The 23,228-nt window shown below is 47.7% G+C and overlaps 2 long non-coding RNA genes across 2 annotated transcripts; one reads left to right on the top strand and one right to left on the bottom strand.

Moving 5' to 3' along the window:
* Positions 1-48: 48 nt before the first annotated feature.
* On the bottom strand, positions 49-7,869 carry LOC143984240 (uncharacterized). Its single transcript, XR_013274740.1, has 3 exons — positions 7,338-7,869; positions 3,624-3,672; positions 49-680 (listed from the first exon to the last, which is right to left on the bottom strand). It is a non-coding gene; the product is annotated as an uncharacterized LOC143984240 (long non-coding RNA).
* A 5,333-nt stretch (positions 7,870-13,202) lies between these two features.
* On the top strand, positions 13,203-22,739 carry LOC143984211 (uncharacterized). The gene is made up of 2 exons (XR_013274723.1): positions 13,203-13,323; positions 17,796-22,739. It is a non-coding gene; the product is annotated as an uncharacterized LOC143984211 (long non-coding RNA).
* The last annotated feature ends 489 nt before the right edge of the window (positions 22,740-23,228 follow it).

Here is a 23,228-nt window from a genome sequence, read left to right as displayed (position 1 = left end):
ACTATCCAACTAGAGTGAACATTCAGCTGTGAATGGCTATTCTCTGGATTTAGTCAAAGTAAGAAAGTTCTTTATTATTGACTTTGACACTAATGGCGCATACACATGATAAGACCAGAGTCTGCCGGACAATCCGCCCGTGTGTGGGCTCCGGCTGACTTTTTCTTTCCAAAAGTCCAGCGGACTTAAAAAGAAGTTTTGACTAAAAATTGTCCGCCGGACTCAGCAGTCCGGCAGACAATCCGCCTGTCTGTGTGCTAATCCAGAACAGGTGCACTTATACATTTTTTTAACACTCTTGCCATAGATGGTACTTCAAAAAAGTATAAAACTTTATGGTACATTTTCCAATTTTGTGACACCACTTACTATGTTATAGTTGACATATGTGGATTATCTAGTATATTGTAAATAATTAAAACACATTTTTTTATTGTAAATAATAACTGGGTACTGTTTCATTGCACTTTTGAGTCCTCAGAGTGCATATGGTCAGTTCTGTGTGTGTGGTACCAGTCTCACTTTGATAGGCTTTGGTTTTTGTGAGAGTCCAAAAACTGGGGTGAGATCCGGAGGAGACTTGAGGTCCGGCCAGTGGAATTCAAAGTATTTCTTCAAAGTAGTGAAAAAGAGGAAGAGCTCCGTCTGGGCCAGATTCTCTCCAAGACAAATACGGGGACCTAAAGAGAAACATATGAAGATCAGATGGGAAGAACAACTTTAAATGCATCTTAAAGTGGGGTTCCCGTGACCATTTCTATTTTTTTTTTGTCATTCAGACACTTGTACACTCATTAAGTGATACTCACAGTTTCTGTTTTTTCAAATCAGTTGCTGTCCATTTTCATGTTCAATAAGTAGTTATAAAAATAGATTCTGCTCGTTTCCATCTTGCAAGCATTGATTTCCGGGATACGGTGAATTCTGAGCTCCCAGCATTCACCGCTGTATCCTGCGCATGCTCAGTGTTTACAAGTGATCGTTCCGTCATTTGATGGAGCGATCACATTGTAAACTGCCAGGGTGAAGAAAGATGGCCGCCGATTCGGAGCTGCGGCCTATCCTAAGGCCGTGACCTGGGAGCACTCCGCGGATCGCGGCGTGTGCCTATCCGAGCGGGGTGACCCGTTCGGATCACAGATCGGTGACGATCCGTTGCACCCCCTAGACATAATTGTGAAGTGGAAGGAACACAATAAAAATGGTTTTTAACTTTTAACTTTTTTTTACTGATACCCCCAACTAAAATCTAGTCTTGCCTTCAGACGTCACCTAATTAATAAACAGTCCACTTTTGTGCAATTTAATCTCAGTATAAATACAGCTGTTCTGTGAAGCCCTCAGAGGTTGGTTAGAGAATCTTATTGAACAAACCACATCATGAAGGCCAAGAAAAAGCCATAAGAAGTCTTGTTTGTGAGAAGCCATGTGGGGGACACAGCAAACATGTGGAAGAAGGTGCTCTGGTCAGGAGACCAAAATTGAATTTTTTGGCCTAAAAGCAAAAAGCTATGTGTGGCGGAAAACTAACACTGCACATCCCCCTAAAAACACCATCCCCACCGTGAAACATGGTGGTCGCAGCATCATGTTGTAGGAATGCTTTTCTTCAGCAGGGACAGGGAAGCTGGTCAGAGTCAGATACAGGGCAATCTTAGAAGAAAACCTGTTAAAGCGGAGGTCCACCCTAAAGTGGACCTTTCGCTCATCGGAACCCTCCCCCCCTCTAGCGCCACAATTGGCACCTTTCAGGGGGGAGGGGGGTGCAGGTACCTGTACAGTACAGGTATCTGCCCCCACTTCCGGGATAGCTCTCTCTGCGGAAAGGGGCGTAGATTACGCCCCTTTCCGAAAGTCCCCCGCTGCCTGCTGGGAAACACACAGATCCCAGAGGCAGCGGGTCCATCCTTATTGCGCAGCGCGACTCGCGCATGCGCAGTAGGGAACCGGGAAATGAAGCCGAAAGGCTCCACTTCCTGATTCCCATACCCAAGATACGATCGAGAGATCGGCTTCGGGTGCCGACATCGCGGGCGCGCTGGACAGGTAAGTGTTACTATTTTAAAAGTCAGCAGCTGCAGTATTTGTAGCTGCTGGCTTTTAAAAAAGCCAAGAGTCTGCAAGGCGGTGGTTCACCTTCCAGCAGAACAACTGCCCTAAACCTACAGTCAGAGTTACAATAGAATGGTTTAGATCAAAGCATATACATGTGTTAGAATGGCCCAAAGTCCAGACCTAAATCCAATTGAGAATCTGTGGCAAGACTTGAACATTGCTGTTCACAGACGCTCTCCATCCAATCTGATAGAGCTTCAGCTATTTTGCAAAGAATGGGCAAAAATGTCACTCTAGATGTGCAAAGCTGGTAGAGATATCCCCAAAGACTTGCAGCGAAAGGTGGTTCTACAAACTATTAACTCGGGGGGGCTGAATTTAAAAAAAAGTTGACCACCATTTATCATTTTCCTTCTACTTCACAATTATGTGCCACTTTGTGTTGTTTTATCACAAAATCCCAGTAAAATACATTTACGTTTTGGTTGTAACATAACAAAATGTGGAAAATTTCAAGGGGTGTGAATACTTTTTCAAGGCACTGTATACACCAATGGCTGCCAACCTGGCATTCTGGAACCACCTCATTGCATTCTGCAAGCCGCTCATGTTGACCTCGGCTTCACATGCAGTACAGTCTGCAGGATTAACAGCAGCCTGATCAAGTTCTATAGGGGCACAGAATGAGTAGATATAAACACCACATATTACTACAAATAATCAAATCTAGTTAAAAGGACAAACATAAGAAATTTGTTTCTTATCTCCTCAGCAGGTTCTGCAACTTCGGCCCTGCAGATTTAACAAACAAATTTAAGTCTGAAAAATCTATCACCAGTCATTATACCACTTAGGATTTCCATTCATTTTTAAACACAACCATTATATACAAGACTGGTTGCAAGTACAATTCTTAACATGGTCACACAACCAATGAAGTCACCCAGAGGAGCAGCGGATTCAAATGCAACTGGTGATAAGTATATAATAAAGAGTAATTAAGAGAAACAATAGCTAAGGCAAAAAAAAAAAATTGTAATTTTTTTTTTTAAACAACCCATATCCAAACTCACACTAAGGTACTGAGGAAGCAGCTCCTAAGACAGGGTGATCACTAACTAGGACACCGGGTATGGAAGATCACTGAGCTGAATGGAGGTGAGCCGGGCCCGCCACTCACCATGCCACTATTGGCATCTTTGTGAGCTCCCTCCGTCTCTGTGCTGCAAACCACAACCACAGTGAGTACTGGGTGAGAATATGTTGGGGGCTTTGAAAAAGGGGCAAAGCCCCGAAACGCATATGCCCTTTGGAGTTCTGGCTTGTATCACAGAGATAAGAAGGGAGCTCACACAGACGCCGACAGAGGCATGGTGGCCCAGTTCCCCTCCATTCAGCTCAGTGATCTTCCATAACTAGGAAAGCAGCAAGCCACACCTCATGTGTGGATGGAGGAATCTTACTTATTTCAATCAGCCCGCTGGCTGGTTGAGATATATAACATAAGAAAACTTTACACAACTAAGAAAACTGCCAACTATTCAAACTAATCTCACAATCATTCTCACCTAACTTGAACAGTGACCTCTTCATCCACTATTTCAACGGAGCTCTGGTCTGCAAAAAAGGTAACACATTAAAGCAGAATTAAAATGGAACTTTAATCAAAAAAGTCCTAGATGACTTCAGGCTGGTCCCTTTTGCATGTGTAGCTATATACAGTGGTGTGAAAAAGTGTTTTCCCCCTTCCTCATTTCCTGTTCCTTTGCATGTTTGTCACACTTAAGTGTTTCGGAACATCAAACCAATTTAAACAATAGTCAAGGACAACACAAGTAAACACAAAATGCAATTTGTAAATGAAAGTGTTTATTATTAAAGGTGAAAAAAAATCCAAACCATCATGGCCCTGTGTGAAAAAGTGATTGCTCCCTAAACCTAATAACTGGTTGGGTCACCCTTAGCAGCAACAACTGCAACCAAGCGTTTGCGATAACGTGCAATGAGGCTTTTACAGCATCCTGGAGGAATTTTGGCCCACTCATCTTTGCAGAATTGTCCTAATTCAGTTACATTAGAGGGTTTTCGAGCATGAACGGCCTTTTTAAGGTCATACCACAACATCTCAATAGGATTCAGGTCAGGACTTTGGCTAGGCCACTCCAAAGTCTTCATTTTGTTTTTCTTCAGCCATTCGGTGGTGGACTTGCTGGTGTGTTTAGGATCATTGTCCTGCTGCAGAACCCAAGTTCGTTTCAGCTTGAGTACACGAACAGATGGTCGGACATTCTCCTTCAGGATCTCTTGGTAGACAGCAGAATTCATAGTTCCTTTTATCACGGCAAGTCTTCCAGGTCCTGAAGCAGCAAAACAGCCCCAGACCAGCACACTACCACCACCATATTTTACTGTTGGTATAATGTTCTTTTTATGAAATGCAGTGTTCCTTCTACGCCAGATATACTTGGACACACACCTTCCAAAGAGTTCCACTTTTGTCTCATCGGTCCACAGAATGTTGTCCCAAAAGTCTTGGGGATCATCAAGATGTGTTGTGGAGAAATTGAGACGAGCTTTGATGTTCTTTTTGCTCAGCAGTGGTTTTCTCCTTGGAACTCTGCCATGCAGGCCATTTTTGCCCAGTCTTTTCCTGATGGTGGAGGCATGAACGCTGACCTTAACTGAGGCAAGTGAGGCCTGCAGTTCCTTGGACGTTGTGGAATCTTTTGTGACCTCTTGGATGAGTCGTCGCTGCGCTCTTGGGGTAATTTTGGGCGGCCGGCCACTCCTGGGAAGGTTCACCACTGTTCCATGTCTTCGCCATTTGTGGATAATGGCTCTCACTGTGGTTCGCTGGATTCCCAAAGCTTTGGAAATGGCTTTATAACCCTTTCCAGACTGATAGATCTCAATTACTTTCTTTCTCAATTGTTCCTGAATTTCTTTGGGTCTCGGCATGATGTGTAGCTTTCAAGGATCTTCTGGTGGACCTTACTGTGTCAAGCAGCTCCTATTTAAGTGATGCCTTGATTGTGAACAGGTGTGGCAATAATCAGGCCTGGGTGTGGCTAGAGAAATTGAACTCAGGTGTGGACAACCACAGTTATAGTATGTTTTAACAAGGGGGGCAATCACTTTTTCACACAGGGCCATGATGGTTTGGATTTTTTTTCACCTTGAGGCCGGGTTCACACTGCTGCGATGCGGGAACGCCGCGAATCCGCGGCGTTTTCCCGCATCGCATTACTCCCGCCGGCAGTTCACACTGCCCTATGCGGACGGCTGGGAGTGTCAATGATATGTTAATGACAACCCCAGATCAGTCTGCATATCGCAGTGCGATCTGCCGACTCGCACAGGAATCGGATCGCATGGTGTGAACACCCATGCGATCCGATTCTGTTGCGGACCAAAAAAAGGGTCCCGTGCGAGTTTGCTGCGGGAGCAATGCGAATTCAGCCATACTATCTGTATGGCTGTACTCGCATCGCTATGGAGATCGGATGTGATTTGCACTGCAGTGCGGGTGCGAATCACATCCGGATCTCCCCCCGCAGCAGTGTGAACCCGGCCTTAATAATAAACACCTTCATTTACAAATTGCATTTTGTGTTTACTTGTGTTGTCCTTGACTATTGTTTAAATTGGTTTGATGTTCCGAAACACTTAAGTGTGACAAACATGCAAAGGAACAGGAAATGAGGAAGGGGGCAAACACTTTTTCACACCACTGTAAAAACAAACATTAAAAATAAGTGTCTTTACTGGTTAAAATGCAGTACTCACTGTCTCACCCTGCTCTGCACATGCTCAGTTGCTCTCCATTTTCAGGCACTACGAGTTTGTAAAGGCCGATCTGACAGCCTTAAAAAAACATCCTATCCTTTACAGCCAAGGAAGCTGCTTCTATTTGATCAGCAACTGCCATTGTGCTGCACATGTGATCAGCTACGGCATTAGCCATTTGATGATTTGACAGTTTGGTTGAAGATGCAGGCAAATATGATAGCAATCCCGGCATTCCAGGAGCGTAACCTTTTTTTTTTTTTTTTTTTTAAACCATTCAATTGAAAGATTAATTATGCTCTATGATATACTGTCTTTCAGGCACTCTGGGCTTCAGCAAAATGGCAACCTATGGCAAAAAGAATCAATGCTGGAGGCAATTTACAGCACACACCAATTTTGGTAGCATAATTAATAATGCAGAAAGTATGTTCCTGGCTAAAGAACATCCCCCCCCCACCCCGCCATCATGTGGTTATGGGTAAAGTTCCACTTTAAAGTGGTTTTAAAGGCTCAAGGTTTTTAACCTTCATGCATGAAGAGGAAACAAACCTTGTGTGTGCATGCAGAGGCCCACCCCCAAATACTCACCCAAGCTCCCACTCGATCCAGCAATATGCTTGAGAGCTGAGCTTCTCCCGGGTCTCTCAGTGGTTGAGACAGCAGCGGGAGCCATTGGCTCCTGCTACTGTCCATCGTAGCCAGCAAGACAATGAGAAAAGAGTGGGGGGCAGGGCTGATCAGTGACTCTGTGCATCTCATGGATGCATAGAGCCGGGCTTGGGAGCTAGGACGCACCAGTGCCCCCAGAACAAGCGGCTTGCTATTGGGAGGACTAAATAATGGGGAGAAGCAAGGGGGGGGGGGCTAAAAAGAGAAGGATCAGGCAGAACTGTTGTTTTCAGCAGCAGTCCCAAGATTAGGTGGAGTGCCTTTAATATTCCAAACAGCAAACAAACAAAATTTTATATTATATATATATATATATATATATATATATATATATATATATATATATATATATATATATAAAAGCTACTTCATATTCTCTTAGGACACAACACAGTGCCTCTGCAACATTTTATGTCTTTTCATATAGCAATTGAGACTGGTAACAGTGAGGTGAGATCAGACCTCACCCCTACAGTTCAGTATAAATGTGCACAGTGGTTGTAGGGTGGAGGAAAAAGTCTGGAGTGAGAGTTGGAGCCACAGCTTCAGCAATAATGTACCAGGTTTAGAAAACAAGGAACACGCTACATGTAAATTCAGAAAACCTGTGGTGATTTCTGTATGTAATAAAGATTTGGAGTCCTTCATGCTCCAATCACTCAAGCATTTTCTCTTTTGACAAGAGCAAAGTGAGCACAACAAGATGATGCTGGTGCCAGCCCAATCTTGGGTGCATTATAAATTATCAATAAAACATAGTTGGAAAGATAAGTGGGGCTTCTTTGCCTCGTAATTGGGGGGGGGGGGGGGAGAGGAGTACTTACAACACTTGTAGCTAGAAGCGGAATTCTCTGTAGCTCTTTTCCGATATTGAGCGACGAATGGATTGCCCAACAGCTTCTGGAGTCATGCGTTCACACTTCTTGGCTAGGGAGAACTGGTCAGCTAAGGAAGGACAACAGTTAACCGACTTGCGACCCACAATGCTTGTGACGCACTGAGCGTCCGTCTGACTTAGAGCCTGTAGATGTTGTGCTGTGACTTGACAATTCTAATGACAGCGTTTTAGCGGCTTCTTCAACACGCCGGGGCGTTTCACTTGTCAAATCTATCATTTCTTTATAAGCAAACTTAGGCATGGAGCTGTCCGCAATCTTTAACTTAGCTGTGTGCGGCCATTTTTTTCAGGGGTGATAGGATCGAGGGGTTGTGTGATGGTCACTGAAGGAGGAGACTCTGGCACAGTTGGGACAATAGTTTCTGGATTCTCTTTTTTCACTGAGCCCAGTGCAATCATCTCTTTTCAGCACTGTTCTGCACTACGGCGTTCTTCAGCACTGATCTTCACCTGCAAGATGTGATCATTGGATGCATTAGCAAGATCTTGCAGTGGTTTCTCCAATACTGGCATGCATGCTGTGCTTTGTTTCCATGCCCGGGTCATTCTCTTGGGCTGGTCAGCATCTTCCTGAATAGATTCATTAAGTGGTTTATTAGTTTGTTTGGTGGAGAGCCTGCACATTGATGAGCTCCAGCTGGCACTGCCCAGTCTCCTGGATATCCTGCAAAAAACATCCATTGCTTTGAGCTGTGCATGCCATACAAATATTCAATTATAATAAAACATTTTAGGATATGTGCGATTTCTTAAAACAAAAATAATGCAATAAGCACGTCTTAAACTACGGGAGATGGTTCCTCTGTGCTTTGTCCTACCAATGCTCATCCCAGGTCAGCAAGCACTTTTACCATTATGTCAAAATAAATGAAGACATTATGCCACCCATTGTTTGCACTGAAAGACTTTGGAAAACCAGCAGTGGAGGCTTTTTCTTCCTGAACTAAAAGCCAAAGCCCTGCATTAAAGTGATTCTAAAAAGGTTGCGATAAAAAAAAAAAAAAAAAAGCAGGGAGCAGATACCTGTCAAATTCAGGTATTTGCTCCCACTTCCGGGCATAGATCGCTGCACTTTCTGCTGCAAGCTACGCCATGTCCTGCCCTCCTCCACCCCCACTGCTGTATTCTGGGACCTGTGGTGTCGCCTAGCAGTAAAAAGGGCCACTGGTTCAAATTCCAACCATGGCACTAACTGCCTGGAGTTTGTATGTCCTCCCTGTGCCTGCGTGGGTTTCCTCTGGGTACTCCGGTTTCCTCCCACACTCCAAAGACATGCTGGTAGGTTAATTGGCTTCTGTCCAAAAATTGGCCCTAGTATATGAATGTGGCGACCTTGGATTGTGGGCTCCTTGACGGGTAGGGACCGATGTAGACACTCACTCAGCATGGACTGGTGTCTTTATTCAACCTAACTATATAACGTGACTTTAGCATGCGTAGTAGGGAGCCAAGAGTGAAGCCGCCAACGTATTTTTTTTTTCCCAGGTGGAACTCCGCTTTAAGCATGGAACAGAGCAGCTCTATAAAATGGAAACTAAGACACTATTTTCTGAGCTGGGTATAGAGCTTTAAAAGTGAATTTACCAGGTGACCACATTTCTAGTGTCAAAATAAAGAAACTCAGGGATAACGGTAAATGCTTGTAAACCCTTACCTACGCTAAAGAACTCAATTATTGCTGCTGCAAGGGAGACTGAACATCACCTTCACTAAGCAAAGTACGCCAAGGCACCCCAGACCTTGCCTCTGCTCCTGGGCAACCCTCCGATTCCATGCCCACACCTTACATAAGTTCTTGACTTTTACCTGTAGTGATTGATGAGCTCTCTCCACCTCAGATATAATCTCTCTGCTGTTCAAAGATCCAATATAAGCACCTTGACTATGAAGGCTTCCACATGTAGGCTGGCAAGACCGGGCTTATTATTAGCACCAGGCCGTAGGTATAGCCTGGGAGTTAGGCACTTCCAAGGCTCTAAGAAAACTAGTTGAAGTGAAATCGAAGTGCCATCTCCACAAGGTAGGGGGTGTTGAAAATTATTATTATTATTATACAGGTTTTATATAGCGCCAACAGTTTGCTCAGCGCTTTACAACATGAGGGCAGACATTACATCGCTTGCATCGATGCGGTTAGCCCGGAGAATCGATTATGTATGACGTTATTTTGGCCCCTCCCCGCACAGCAGTGTCTTTGCCGGTGTTCTGCCATATAGTGTCCGTGCCGTACTGCACATGCTCAGTACGGAGCAGACGAAGCTTCGGAAAATCTCCGAAGCTGAACGGAGCCTGCGCCGTGAGTGGAGGTGGTAGCCCCACCATCCAAGCGGACATAGGGTTGTGAATATTAGAGGGCCCCTCGTGGGCGAGCTTCGCTCACCACGCTTCGGCCTCGCTGCACTCGGCTCTTTTATATTCCTAATCTATGTCCACTTGGATAGTGGGGATAGAACCTGGACTCACGGCGCAGGCGCCGCTCATCCTCTGCAATTTTCGGAATCTGTGTTGCTGTGTATTGCGCATGCGCAGCGGACACTATCGGATGGAGGACCTTATATGATAAGACACCGGTCATGACAAGCCACCGATTGGCTGGCTGAACCTTTCCCCGTCAATGATCTGGCTTCAGCATGCTGCCCCCACCCAGGCTCTCCCCCGCCTCGGGATTTGGAGCTGTGGACACCCCTCTCATCTCCCCATCGGCGGGCGCAGAGCTGTGAGACAGATCAGTGTAGCTGTCTGTCTGATCCTGCACTGTGGGAGGGACAATGCACTGTTTCCAGCCTCCCATTATCCGTGTGACAGAGAAAAAAACACACCGATTTCTCCCGTAGGACAGGATGATCAGTGTGTACATTGAGGGGCTGGTGGATGCAGCTGAATGGAGTGTCTCGTCTCACACACAGCCCAGCGAAGTTCACCGCCCCTCCCAGCAACGGACCAATGAATGTACTGCATACAGCTGCCCCTCCTCTCTCTCCCTGTGTCAGCCTGGCCCCGCCCACTTTCCTATCCCGATTTACAGCTGTGAGGAGGAGGAGGAGGAGGGGGAGGAGGAGGAAGGTGCGCGGGAGATATGAACAGCAGCAGCTACACATTCCAAGCTGTGAGAACTTCCATCCTCCTCCCTGAATCAGTGAGCTCTGCATTTTTCATTACACATTGATAACTGATCTGTCCCTTTCTCTCCTCTGTCTCCCTCCCCCGCTCTGTTCTTCCAAGATCCAGTTCCCCCGAAGCCACTTATGCAGTCCATATATTGATCGCTTTTTTGTAATTACACTGGAAAAAGAATATGATCCAATTCCCCCATCTACACATTCCAGGTGGATGGGGGAATCCTCCGACAGTGGACCAGTGGGGCGAACAACCAGGGTTACTTTCCTGGCACCGAAATTTGATAGCACTGGTCTCTGTCTCCATGGCAACAGCGCATCATGTCTGCAGTCTCTGATCATCTCCTGTAGTATGTCTGCAGTCTCTGATCATCTCCTGTAGTATAGGGGGGGGGGGGGGGTTGGGAGCCTGGAACTCCTCTAAGTTGTCTGCTGTGATTAGCCTTTGCTGCATGCACGGAGTGTTGTCTTTTTTTAAGAACATATAAAATAAGAAAATTAAGTTGTCCTGACTGCTTGAATTTTTTTTTTTTAAGAAAACCGCGCACAGTAATCGTGATGCATCGCGGAATCGAAACTAATCGCTGACCTGATAATCAAATCGAATTGTGAGGCCAGTGAAGATGCGCACCTCTACCACAAGGTGCCCGCATATGTGTCAGTATTATTAGTTTGAAGACCTAAAGTGTTCACAATATCATTGTAAAGCACAGCTGTTGTGGCACTTTAGACCTGGTTATAAGGAGCACAGTGAGGCAAAGATAAACAGAAAGAGTCGTGCATAAATAATCCAATAGTATCATCACTGCTGCAGCAGCAGGGCCAATATCAGGGGTTACAGGCAGTATTCCTGTAAGGGGCCCGAGTGTCCTAAGGAGCCCCACTAGCCAGGCCCGCTCCCCGTTCATCAAGACATGACAATCTGTCATGCACTGGCTGGGCCCGTGCGGGCCGCCCGATATTGAGAAGGAGAGAGAAGCCTCCAACGCCTTTCACTAGCAACCCCCCCCCCCCCCCGTCGCACGCTATGGAAGGAGAACGGCGCTTACTAGTCTGAGCCCACCACTGCTTTTCACGAGCAGCCCAGGCCCGCCGTCAGTGTGCGGGGGCAGTTGGAGCGCCCCATGGAGGAAAAGGTCAGGGAGGAAGAGCCTGCAGCCTGGGCTCCTGCAGCGGTGGCCCGTAGAGCCTGGTGGAGATGGGACACAGGGTCAGCTATCCCTCCTGGTACTGCTGGAAAGGTGAGAGATGGGAGGACTGGTGTGTCCTAAGGTGTGTGTGACACTGCCCCCCCCACCTGTCCTGCTGCCCCCTTACATGACACTTCCCCTCCTGTCCCACTGACCTCCTCCTATGACACCTCCCCCTCCGGTTACGCTGCCCCCTACCTCTCCTGCTGCAACCTTTTCATCCGGCTGCCCCCCTTTCTGTGACATATCCCCCTCCTGTCTCTCTGCCCCCCTCCTAACACACTGGCCCCCACCTGTCCCACTTCCCCCCTCCTGTGGTAGGAGACGATGGGACTGGAGGAGGAAGAGGACATGGGATGGATGAGTTGGGACTGGAGGAGGAGGATGAGGAGATGGGACTGGAAGAGAAGGATGAGGAGATGGGACTGGAAGAGAAGGATGAGGAGATGGGACTGGAAGAGAAGGATGAGGATATGGGACTGGAAGAGAAGGATGAGGATATGGGACTGGAAGAGGAGGATGAGGATATGGGACTGGAAGAGGAGGATGAGGAGATGGGACTGGAAGAGAAGGATGAGGAGATGGGACTGGAAGAGAAGGATGAGGATATGGGACTGGAAGAGAAGGATGAGGATATGGGACTGGAAGAGGAGGATGAGGATATGGGACTGGAAGAGGAGGATGAGGATATGGGACTGAAGGAGGATGAGGATATGGGATGGAGGAGATGGGATGGCAGACAAAGGAGGATGGCATGGAAAGGTCAGTGGGTGAATTTGGTGGTACAGCCAAGGGGGAGACCGTGGGGAATGTTGGTGGTCAGGGCCGAGGGGGGGGGGGGGCAGGTCTAAAGCTGTGTAAGGGGCCCAAAAATGTCTAATTGGCTGCCCTGTGCAGCAGTTCCCTGCGCCCACTCGGGTCCCTATTTTCATCTGGCACAATAGAGATTGGTGGTGTCTTTGGCATCAGTTGTGGCTCAGCAGTGAAGTGACTGTTGGCAAAGTAAACAGCTGGAAATATTATGCAGACAATAAAGCCACTGATTGCAACAAGCTGCACAAATCAGGAAAATGGAGACACAAAAATCCCGTTTATTGAAGGGACATGTGGAAAAGGACGGGACTGTTGCTGTACAGAAGAGAAGGGAGTTTTGCAGGACATTTCCATCAGTGTGTGGATTACAATGAAGATGAGACGACTCCATAATAAAAACATTTGGCGCTGAGAGGTGATGTGAGAAGTTGCTGATCTGCTTTACTCACTTGCTGAACATCTTCCTGGCTGCCGAATTCTCTCTCCAGCTGTCTTCTCCTGTCAGTACATCAGGGCTGAGCGGTGAAACAGCCCGTACGTGCCCTGTGCGGCGCGGGGGGGGGGCCGGTTTACTCTGATTGGCGGAGGGGGCGGGCTTACTCTGATTGGCGGAGGGGGCGGGCTTACTCTGATTGGCGGAGGGGGCGGGCATATAACGATCTCACCCGGCCGACCGGCGCCATTTTCTTCTGTGTGTTGAAGGCGTCTTATCGGCTCTCGTCACAGAGGAGGAACAGCGCCATACAGCGCATTTTTTGGAGATTACAGGCACAGCTTTTTCATCGGAGATATAGTAAGTGTCATTATCCGTGATTTCACCTTAGTAGTCGGGATGTGTGGGGGGGCGGGGACAATAGAGAAGGGGCGCGGCTTGTACTGTAATGATCTGTCAGTGTTTTCTCTCCTCCTTTCTCATCCTGAGGATTTACTCAGCATCAGAGCTGCCATTAGAGATCCCAGGGGCCCCCAACACCCCACTGACAGGGGCCCCCAACACCTGACCCCGCCGACAGGGGCCCCCAACACCCCACTGACAGGGGCCCCCAACACCTGACCCCGCCGACAGGGGCCCCCAACACCCCACTGACAGGGGCCCTCAACACCTGACCCCGCCGACAGGGGCCCCCAACACCCCACTGACAGGGGCCCCAACACCTGACCCCGCCGACAGGGGCCCCCAACACCCCACTGACAGGGGCCCCCAACACCTGACCCTGCCGACAGGGCCCCCCGAACACCCCACCCGACAGGGGCCCCCCGAACACCCCACCCGACAGAGGGGCTCCAAACACCCTACCCGACAGGGGACCACAACACCCTACCCGACAGGGGCCCCCGAACACCCTACCCGGCAGGGGCCCCCGAACACCCTACCCGGCAGGGGCCCCCGAACACCCTACCCGACAGGGGCCCCCGAACACCCTACCCGACAGGGGCCCCCGAACACCCTACCCGACAGGGGCCCCCGAACACCCTACCCGACAGGGGCCCCCGAACACCCTACCCGACAGGGGCCCCCGAACACGCCACCCGACAGGGGCCCCTGAACACACCACTGACAGGGGCCCCGATCACCTGACCCCACTGATGGGGGCCCTTGTCAGGTGGTGTGTTCGGGGCCCCAAACACCCTAACCGACAGGGGCCTCCGAACACCCTAACCGACAGGGGTCCCCAAACACCCCACCCGACAGGGGTCCCCGAACACACCACCCGACAGGAGCCCCCAACACCCCACTGACAGGGGCCCAGATCACCCCACCTGACAGGGGGCCCCTCCTCCGCCTAGTTCTAATCTTTTCCCCAAATTCCTATAGAAAAGGGACGACATCCCCCATGCAGTGTTTGTGTAGCCCCTCCCCCCTCCATGCCTGCTGTCTGGCGAGATCTGCCTGGGCTGCATCCAAGCAATGTGTACAGTGCTGCCTGTGAGACAGAACATCACATCACATTACATTACATTACATTACATGTCACACGCTGAGTGGTTGGGGAAGGAGGTGACAGGAGGAGCTGGTGGTGGCAGAAGGAGGTGGTGATGGTGGTAGAAGGTGAGGGGGCAGGTGGTGATGGTGAATAAAATCTGATGTGGCAGGAGAAGCTGGTGATGGTGGCAGAGCTGGCGTGGGCAGGAGGAGCTGGAGGAGCTGGTGGGCAGGAGGAGCTGGTGGTGGCAGGAGGAGCTTGGGCCGGAGCTGGTGATGTTGGTAGGAGCTGGAGGGGGCTGGTGGTGGCAGGAGGTGATAGGGGCAGGAGCTGGTGTGGCAGGAGGAGCTTGTGGCAGGAGGTGACGGTGCTGGCAGGAGCTGGTTGGGGAAGGAGGTGACAAGAGGAGCTGGTAGTGTCTGGTGGTGGCAGAAGGAGGTGGTGATGGTGGCAGGAGGTGAGGGGGCAGGAGGAGATGGTGAACAAAATCTGATGGACTATTTTTATATTGAACCTTAAATTGCATTGCTATTCAGATAGTGTACTTGTTTGTAGCCTAAATACTGAAATTTGCAATTAAAACTGTAATTTTGTAACTTTTTTAAAATACCAGTAAAAATTTGGCTTTGCCAGTAAATTTTGGGTGTCGTGCCAGTAAATTTCAGTTTGGTAGGCTGGCAACACTGGCACACACTACCCAATGGGGCACAGGGATCCCTGCCAGGGGGCACAGGTATCCCCACCTGGGGGCACACACACTACCAAGTGGGGCACAGAGATCCACACCTGGGGGCGCACACTACCCAATGGGGGCACAGAGATCCCTGCCAGGAGGGCACACACTACCCATTGGGGACACAGTTCCCCCTTTACATCTGAATCCACAGAGTTCCCCCTTTACATCTGAATCCACAGAGTTCCCCCTTTACATCTGAATCCACAGAGTTCCCTTACACTGTAAGGGGGGACTCTGCAGACTCTGATATAAGGGAGAACTCTGGGGACTCTAACATAAGGGATGCTCTGGGTACCCTGATTTAAGGGGGAACACTGAGTACTCCGATGCACGGTGAGGACTCTGATGTAAGGGGGAACACTGTGGCCTCTGGTGTAAAGGGGAACTGTGATATAAAGGGTGCTCTGGGAACCCTGATTTACCTCAGTGTACTTACTCGGCCGCTTGATCGTTCTTATGGGTGGTGAGAGGGGACGTCCCCCCTCCCGCCACCCTCCTGTGCTTCTAGCGACTTACCTCTGCGGAAAACAAATCCGTCGGGCCCGGATCTTTAACATAGAGATTTCCGGCGGACCAGACAGTCACCGGAGTCTATGATCGTTTAGAAGCTGGGTGCGATGTTATGACATCACGCTCGGCCTCTGCATTCAAACAGCGCCGCCTCGGCTGGGAAGCTGAGATCGTTTTTTTTTATTTCAGCTGTCCCAGCCTAGAGGTGAGATGTGGGGTCTTATTGACAACCTATCTCATTGTAAAGAGGACCTGTCATGCCATATTCCTATTATAAGGGATGTTTACATTTTTTTTAAAGTGTCAAACTAAAAAAATATGAAGTAAAATTAACAAAATAGAAAAAATGTTAAAGTGCCCCTGTCCCGGTGAGCTCACACGCAGAAGTGAACGCATATGCAAGTCCCACCCACATATGAAAACGGTGTTAAAACCACACATGTGAGGTGTCGCCGCGAACACTAGAGCGAGAGCAATAATTCTAGCCCTAGACCTCCTCTGTAACTCAAAACATGTAACCAGTAAAAACATTTAAAGCGTTGTATATGGGGATTTTAAAGTACCGAGGCTTGTCACCACTCCGCGAGCGTGTACTATTTTGAAGCATGATATGTTAGGTATGTTGTATATGTATATGTTACTTGGCACAACTTCATCTTTCACATTATGCAAAAAAAAATTGGCTAACTTTAATGTTATGTTTTTTAAAGCATGAAACTATTTTTTTCCAAAAAAAAAACACGTTTGATAAATACTGTGTTAGATAAAAAGTTGCAATGACCGCCATTGTATTCTCTATGATCTCTGCTAAAAAAAAATCTATAATGTTTGGGGATTCTATGTAATTTTCTAGCAAAAAAAAAGATGATGACTTTTACATGAAGGAGAGAAATGTCAGAATTGGCCTGGGTGGCAAGGGGTTAAGGCTGGGTTCACGCTGCTGCGGTGTACAAGATCGGATCGCACTGCAAATCACATGCGATCTCTGTGCGATGCGATTTCAGCCATACAGATAGTATGGCTGAATTCGCATCGCATCCGGCCCAAACTCGCACAGGACCCTTTTTTTGGTCCGCAGCAGAATCGGATCGCATGGGTGTTCACACCATGCGATCCGATTCCTGTCCGAGTTTGCAGATCGCACTGCGATATGTGAACTGATTTGGAGGTGTCATTAACTTTTCACTGACACTCCCAGCAGTTCGCATAGGGCAGTGTGAACTGCCACCGGGAGGCATGTGATGCGGGAACCCGCAGTACATTCGCAGCATTCCCGCATCGCAGCAGTGTGAACCCAGCCTAAAGGAGAAGTACAACCAAAGCTCGTTTTGCACTCCTGTAACATGTCACAGAAGTCGATCCGGCAACCCGTGTCATCACAACAATGGAAGTTGGGATCCACCAGGTCCCTGGACCAACACCCGGATCAGCCTCTCAGTGAGCCGCAGAGATCCTGAGCTGACCACTCCACCCCCTCCACAGCCCAGCGCTCCAGAGAGTGAGGAGGGGGCAGAGCAGAGAGCGGTGACCGACAGTCTGCAGCTCTCTGCTCACTGAGCTGTCAGAACCGAGGGATCGACAGTTTTTCGATCGCTCAGTTCTCCATGTAGAGGGGCCGGGGGACAGATGCAGCATCCACCTAGGTAAGTATGATACTGGAAAAAACACCCAGCATACGGGACAAGAGAAGTGGTACTGCGCAGGGTCCACACAAACAGAATAAGAACAGATACAGAGAATTATGCCCAGCATACCCAGCCATTAAAATGACCATAGTACAGTTTAATTATATGTAAAATCTATGAAATGATATAAAATGTATTTGGCTACAGTGTTACATGACCGAGGTATTCCCAGTCAAAGTTTTCATACTAGAAAAGTGGCAGTTGGTATGAGGTGCGTGATGTCACAGTGGGCTGCAAACCGGTTCAAACCAGACTGCAGTTGTTTCAAAACATTCCTGCACTGGGAGCTGACCGAGTCACATCGTCAGATTGTGTCTCCTGGGATTATTAGCTTTTTTATTCAAATATATTTTTATCTTTATTGTATATATAAGTATTATTAGTATTTAACGTTTTTAGTTTATTCCAGGCACACCAGCATCACTCACCACCACCATGCCACGAGCTTCCCGCTGTCTGTCCCGTGGAAGGCGATCCCGTCAGGAGGGAGGAGAGTCTCCAGTTGCTCACCGGACAAGAGGACAACTTCGGAGGAGACGGGAGGAGGCAGAAAACAACCGGAGCCGTTCTCCCGGAGACAGAGCTGCAGAACACCACCCAGCACCACCGAGACCACCGGCAGTGGAGCAGCCTACCTGCTCCATTTGCCTCTGTGAGTATAATGGAGAGACCACCAGAACATTACCATGTTCTCATACTTTCCATTCTGATTGTATTTACAGATGGCTTCTGCAAACAGCAACTTGTCCTCTCTGCCGAGCCCTGACTTCACCATACCAAGACCCTGCCTTGCAGATTCGTCATCGGATAAGGCTTCGTCGAAATCTGGGCATCCGCTGGTTTATAAACTAATGTACCACCTTTGTCTTATTACAGGCCTCAAAAACAGCATGGGGTAAAGTACAGTATACCAATATGTATGTTCTTTTTTTACATTTCCTGCATATAAATGTGGTGAAATAATGGACCAGCAGGTAACATCAACAACATAGTAGATTGTGTAATACAATGAAAACTATAAAATGCAGCGCTGTGAAAAGAAAACTTTAGTGAAACCAATGGGAGACTGGCACCAAAAATGCCGACAGGTAGATGTCCCTACATGGGAAGGCGATCACCAGCTGGAATGGTCTGCGATACCCCCAATACCATCCAGTCAGGGTTTAAAATCGTGAAAAAACAAACAAAAGAAAAGGGACTCCAGTGTATGAATCCAAGTGAAAAAAAGATTTTTGTTTTATTTAAAAAAATAATAAAAATTTACAATGACCAATCATGATGGGTACATAAAGTGATCACATAAAAAATGGCGTGGTAAGTCTTCACGGGGCGGTCGCTACTTTGCAGCTTCATTTATTATTTTTCCTTTATTGTTATAGTTGTTGTTTTGCCTATTCTTTTCTTTCATAATTCTTCACAAAGTGAAATGGAAGTGTGTTATAATGAGTACATTTTCAATAAAAATCATTAGAATAAAAAATGGCGTGGTAAAGAGAGCACAATAGGCCAGCAATCTGAAAAAAAATAAAAAAAAAAAATAAAAAAAAGGGCACATGCCCCAGTAGCTGGACTATTGTCCAAAATATGTCGGGTTGCTGGCCTATTGTGCTCTCGTTACCACGCCATTTTTTATGTGATCACTTTATGTACCCATCATGATTGGTCATTGTACATTTTTAATTTATTTTTTTTAAAATCTTTTTTCACTTGGATTCATGCACTATCTGGAGGCCCTTTTTCTTTTATTGTTTTTTTATGATTCCCATGTAGGGATGTCTACCTGTCGGGATTTTTGGTGCCAGTCTCCCACCGGTTGCTGCTGCAGATGTGGTCGAGGTTCACCATTACACCATCATTTCTCAGTTAAGATCCACCGGAGTGGATGGCTTAAAGGCTCATTTAACCCACCACTATACGGCATGTGTGCCCACCACCTGTGGTAAGTAAGAATGAGCTCAGGCATGTTCGCATGCTCCACGTGCAGAGCCCGCCAGGAAGTCGGCACAGCGCTGCGCTAATCACAGGCAGTGAGACATTGTCCCGGTGTGCGGCTGCAGAGATCAGGAAATGTCTCACTGCCTGTGATTAGCGCAGCGCTGTGCCGACATCCTGGCGGGCTCTGCACATGGAGCATGAGAACACGCCTGCTGCTAGTCACTAGTTTAACACCCATCCCAAGAGGTGACTCCGGGGATTGCCACCAATATCTTTTACTTTCATCCTTGGGGGTGACTCCTGAGATCTTCACTAAAAGATTTCTTTTGACAGCGCTGCATTTTATATAGTAGATAATAGCTGGAAAAAGAATATACTAAAGACAATTATCACCGAAAAAGAGACCCTTCACCCTGACGTGGCCATGAGCTCACGGGTGGAGGCTTCAAGACAAATAACCACCTGAAAGGGAGTCCTTTCACCCCGATGGGGCCTCTAGATCGCGGGTGGAGGCTCCAGGCTACTACTACCGAAAAGGAGTCCCTTCACCCCGACACGGCCTCTAGATCGTGGGTGGAGGCTCCCAGGCAATTACCACCAAAAGGGAGTCCCTTCACCCTAACGTAGCCTCTAGATCGCAGGTGGGGGCTCCCAGGCAATTTACCACCGAAAAGGAGAGCCTTCACCCCAACGTGGCCTCGAGCTCACGGGTGGAGGCTCCTAGACAATTACAACCAAAAAGGAGTGCCTTCACCGTGACGTGACCTCGAGGTTGCGGGTGGAGGCTCCAAGACAAATTTCAACCGCAAAGGAGTACTTTCACCCCGATGGGGCCTGTAGATCGCGGGTGGAGGCGCCCTGTAGCCATCATTCGGCTGTGGGCCGATTGTTAAAGAGGAAGTAAAACCTGATGGGTTTACTTCCTCTTTGATTGCCTGCAAAGGTAAAGCATAATGGACTACTATGCATCGCATAGTAGTCCATTATGTGTCACTTACCTGACACAGGAGCCAGCGAAGTCACCGCTGTCCCCTATAGTTCCGAGCGTCCATCTTCTTGGTGGGTCTCCCTGCTCCGGCGCTGTGATTCGCCGGAGCCGCAATGACGTCACTCCTGCGCATGTGCACGGGAGCGGACACTCGCGGCATATTGCAGCGATTTGTGGCCTGCCCAGTGCGCCTGCGCACCGATGTCTACGGCGCATGCGCGGTAGACAGCGGTGGCTGTCTTTGGGTAAATATCTCCTAAATCGTATAGGTTTGGGAGATATTTCTTGGATCTACAGGTAAGCCTTAATCTAGGCTTACCTGTAGGTCAAAGTGGTTTGTAAGGGTTTACAACCACTTTAAGTGGTTAAGTGGTTAAAATAGAAATGAAAGGCAAAACATTTTTCTATAGGTATAAAGCTCGGAGGGGAAGGTATTTATAATGTTTCCTTATAAGAGTTGAAGGGAGGAGAAGCAGCATCACACTGAGCTTCCCAGTGAATGGCTGTGAAGCAGGGGTGTCAGGACAAGTCTGATCATTGGAGGACAGCACACCAAGTTCCCATTATAGCTAGAGAACTGACCATGCTGGCTCCAGCTTAGTGTGGTCAGTTATTTAATAGGAAAGCAGAGGGTCTGGCAGGAACACCGGGGATTTCACACAAAGGAGGCAATACAAAGAGAACAGGAGACTTTCTCATACAAGTAGATGGTACAGCGGGCACATATCAGGAATATGAAGTGCTGAGGTAACAAACGCTTTAACAACGCATACCTGAACAGAACATTTCTTTTTTGTAAACCAGAGTTTAGTGTCACTTTTTGCAATAAAGTAGCGTGATTTGGCCGGCTATAAAGCGAGGAAGAGGCCGGATTTGTTTTATTTATTTTTTATCGTCTTGCAAAAAAGAGTGTGATTGTCCAACTATAATTAGCAACAGGAAGCCGGATATTTTATTGTGATTATTGGGGGTCTGTTCACACTGCCCACACATCAAACTGGAGCGGTTTAGTGTGCAGGCAGCTGTCCATTCCGGTCACAGTGAGCCAGCGGTAGGAGGCGGAGCAATGCACGTTCTACCGCATCACATGGCTCTTTTTTTCCCCCTTTTTTTTGTGTGAACTTTATGTGAAGCGCACAAAGGGACAAGTCATTGATGTCACCATAGAGTAGTACAGTGTGATCAGCTTCTGTACAGTAACATGTAGTGCCTTCCTGTGCCGTACCATACAGTGCAGCATGTCTGCATTATACAGCGGCTCCAGGCTGCAGAGCACATGGGGCACATAGATAACAACTGTGTGACTGCCGTTCTTCCAGTGCAGAAAATGCGAGTCACCGTACTATGTGTGAACAGGCACAGAGCTTCTTCACACCGTGTGCGTTTACTGCAGGGATGTCTTTAATATTGATTGGACCCTGGGTAAACATTTTCCCCACCCACATGCAATTTCACTCTCCACCTGCTCTGAGACATACAATAAATAGTAGCTAGACTTAAAGTCAGTTTACTCTATCAGATCAGGCAGCAATTGCGATTGGTTGCCAGTGGTTACAGCATATCATTACTGCTTAATGACTGGTTGCTAGAGGTTACAGCACACATTACGGTTTACTGATTATTTGCTAGAGGTTACAGTAAATGATTTCTGCTTGTTAATTGGTTCCTGGAGAGATTACTGTACATTAATACTGCTCACTGAATGGTTGCTAGAGGTTACAGCACATCATCTCCTCACTGCAGGGGAGCATGATATACATATGACTGACACCTTTATTTACATATTAATGCCACTAGCCGCAGCTATATACTTAGTAATGCCGCCACTTTTACATGTAAACACAGGGTCTGCAGGTGAGTCATCTGTACACAACAATAGGGCAAAGCTGGGCAGCATTAGTTCCAGGACTTCACACTGAGATATCGGGACACTGCACAGTACTAAAACTTCAGGGGAAGTTTTAAACTGAGAAAGGGAATTTAAACTGAGATATTTGGCAAGTATGGGACAGCTGCTTTTGGCCCAAAAACAATGACAGGACCCAGGGCATCTGCCCCTTTTGCCCTGCCTTAAAGATGGCCCTGGTTTACTGCACAACAACACACATGCATGGTGTGAACATAGAATACAATAGTTTCCTGTGGGCCCTGCTGTATTATACATGTGTGGAGGTGTGCCGCAAAATGCAGATCAATGGACATGATGTGAATAAGCTCTTCTTTAGTATTACAGAACTGGATGGTGCTCATGGGATACCCCTTCAGTATAATGGAAGGACTTCTCGCCGCCACTGCTGGAAGAATGAAGATATGCAACTTTCTTAAGTGGGAAAACAGGAAAATGTGTGGAAAGAACACGGCTTTGTGATTTTTATTATAGGTTCTTGTATATATTTTAATTTCAAGAAATAATAAAAATATATATCTTTATATCTCTTGTCAGTGGATTAATTTGCCCTATTATTAAAATAAAACTATTTAAAGTAATACTAAAGTCTCCATTTTTTTTTCTTTTAAAAATAACAAATATGTTATACTTACCTGTTCTGTGGAACGGTTTTGCACACAGCAACCCCCATCCTCCACTTCTCTGGTCCCCCACGGGCTCTCCTGGCCCCTCCTTCCTGCTGAGTGTCCCCACAGCAAGCAGCTTTCTATGGGGGCACCCGAGCTGCTGCTCTGTGTGTCCATTCAGACACGGAGCTGCTTTTCAGCCCCACACAATCTCCTCATTGACTTTGATTGACAGCAGTGGGAGCCAATGGCGCCACACTGCTGTCTCAGCCAATGAGGAGGGAGAGTCCCGGGCAACTGGGACTCTCCTGCAACATCGCTGGATCGAGATGGGCTCAGGTTAGTATTAGGGGGGGCTGCGGCACACAGAAGGATTTTTATCTTAATGCATAGAATGCATTAAAA

The sequence above is a fragment of the Lithobates pipiens genome, unplaced genomic scaffold (genome assembly GCF_037356315.1).
Source record: "Lithobates pipiens isolate NorthernLeopardFrog02 unplaced genomic scaffold, aLitPip1_a1.2 Scaffold_1, whole genome shotgun sequence".
Taxonomy (NCBI): Eukaryota; Metazoa; Chordata; class Amphibia; order Anura; family Ranidae; genus Lithobates; species Lithobates pipiens.
Note: the sequence above shows the minus strand (reverse complement) of the source record. Positions and strands in the feature narration are given on the sequence as shown.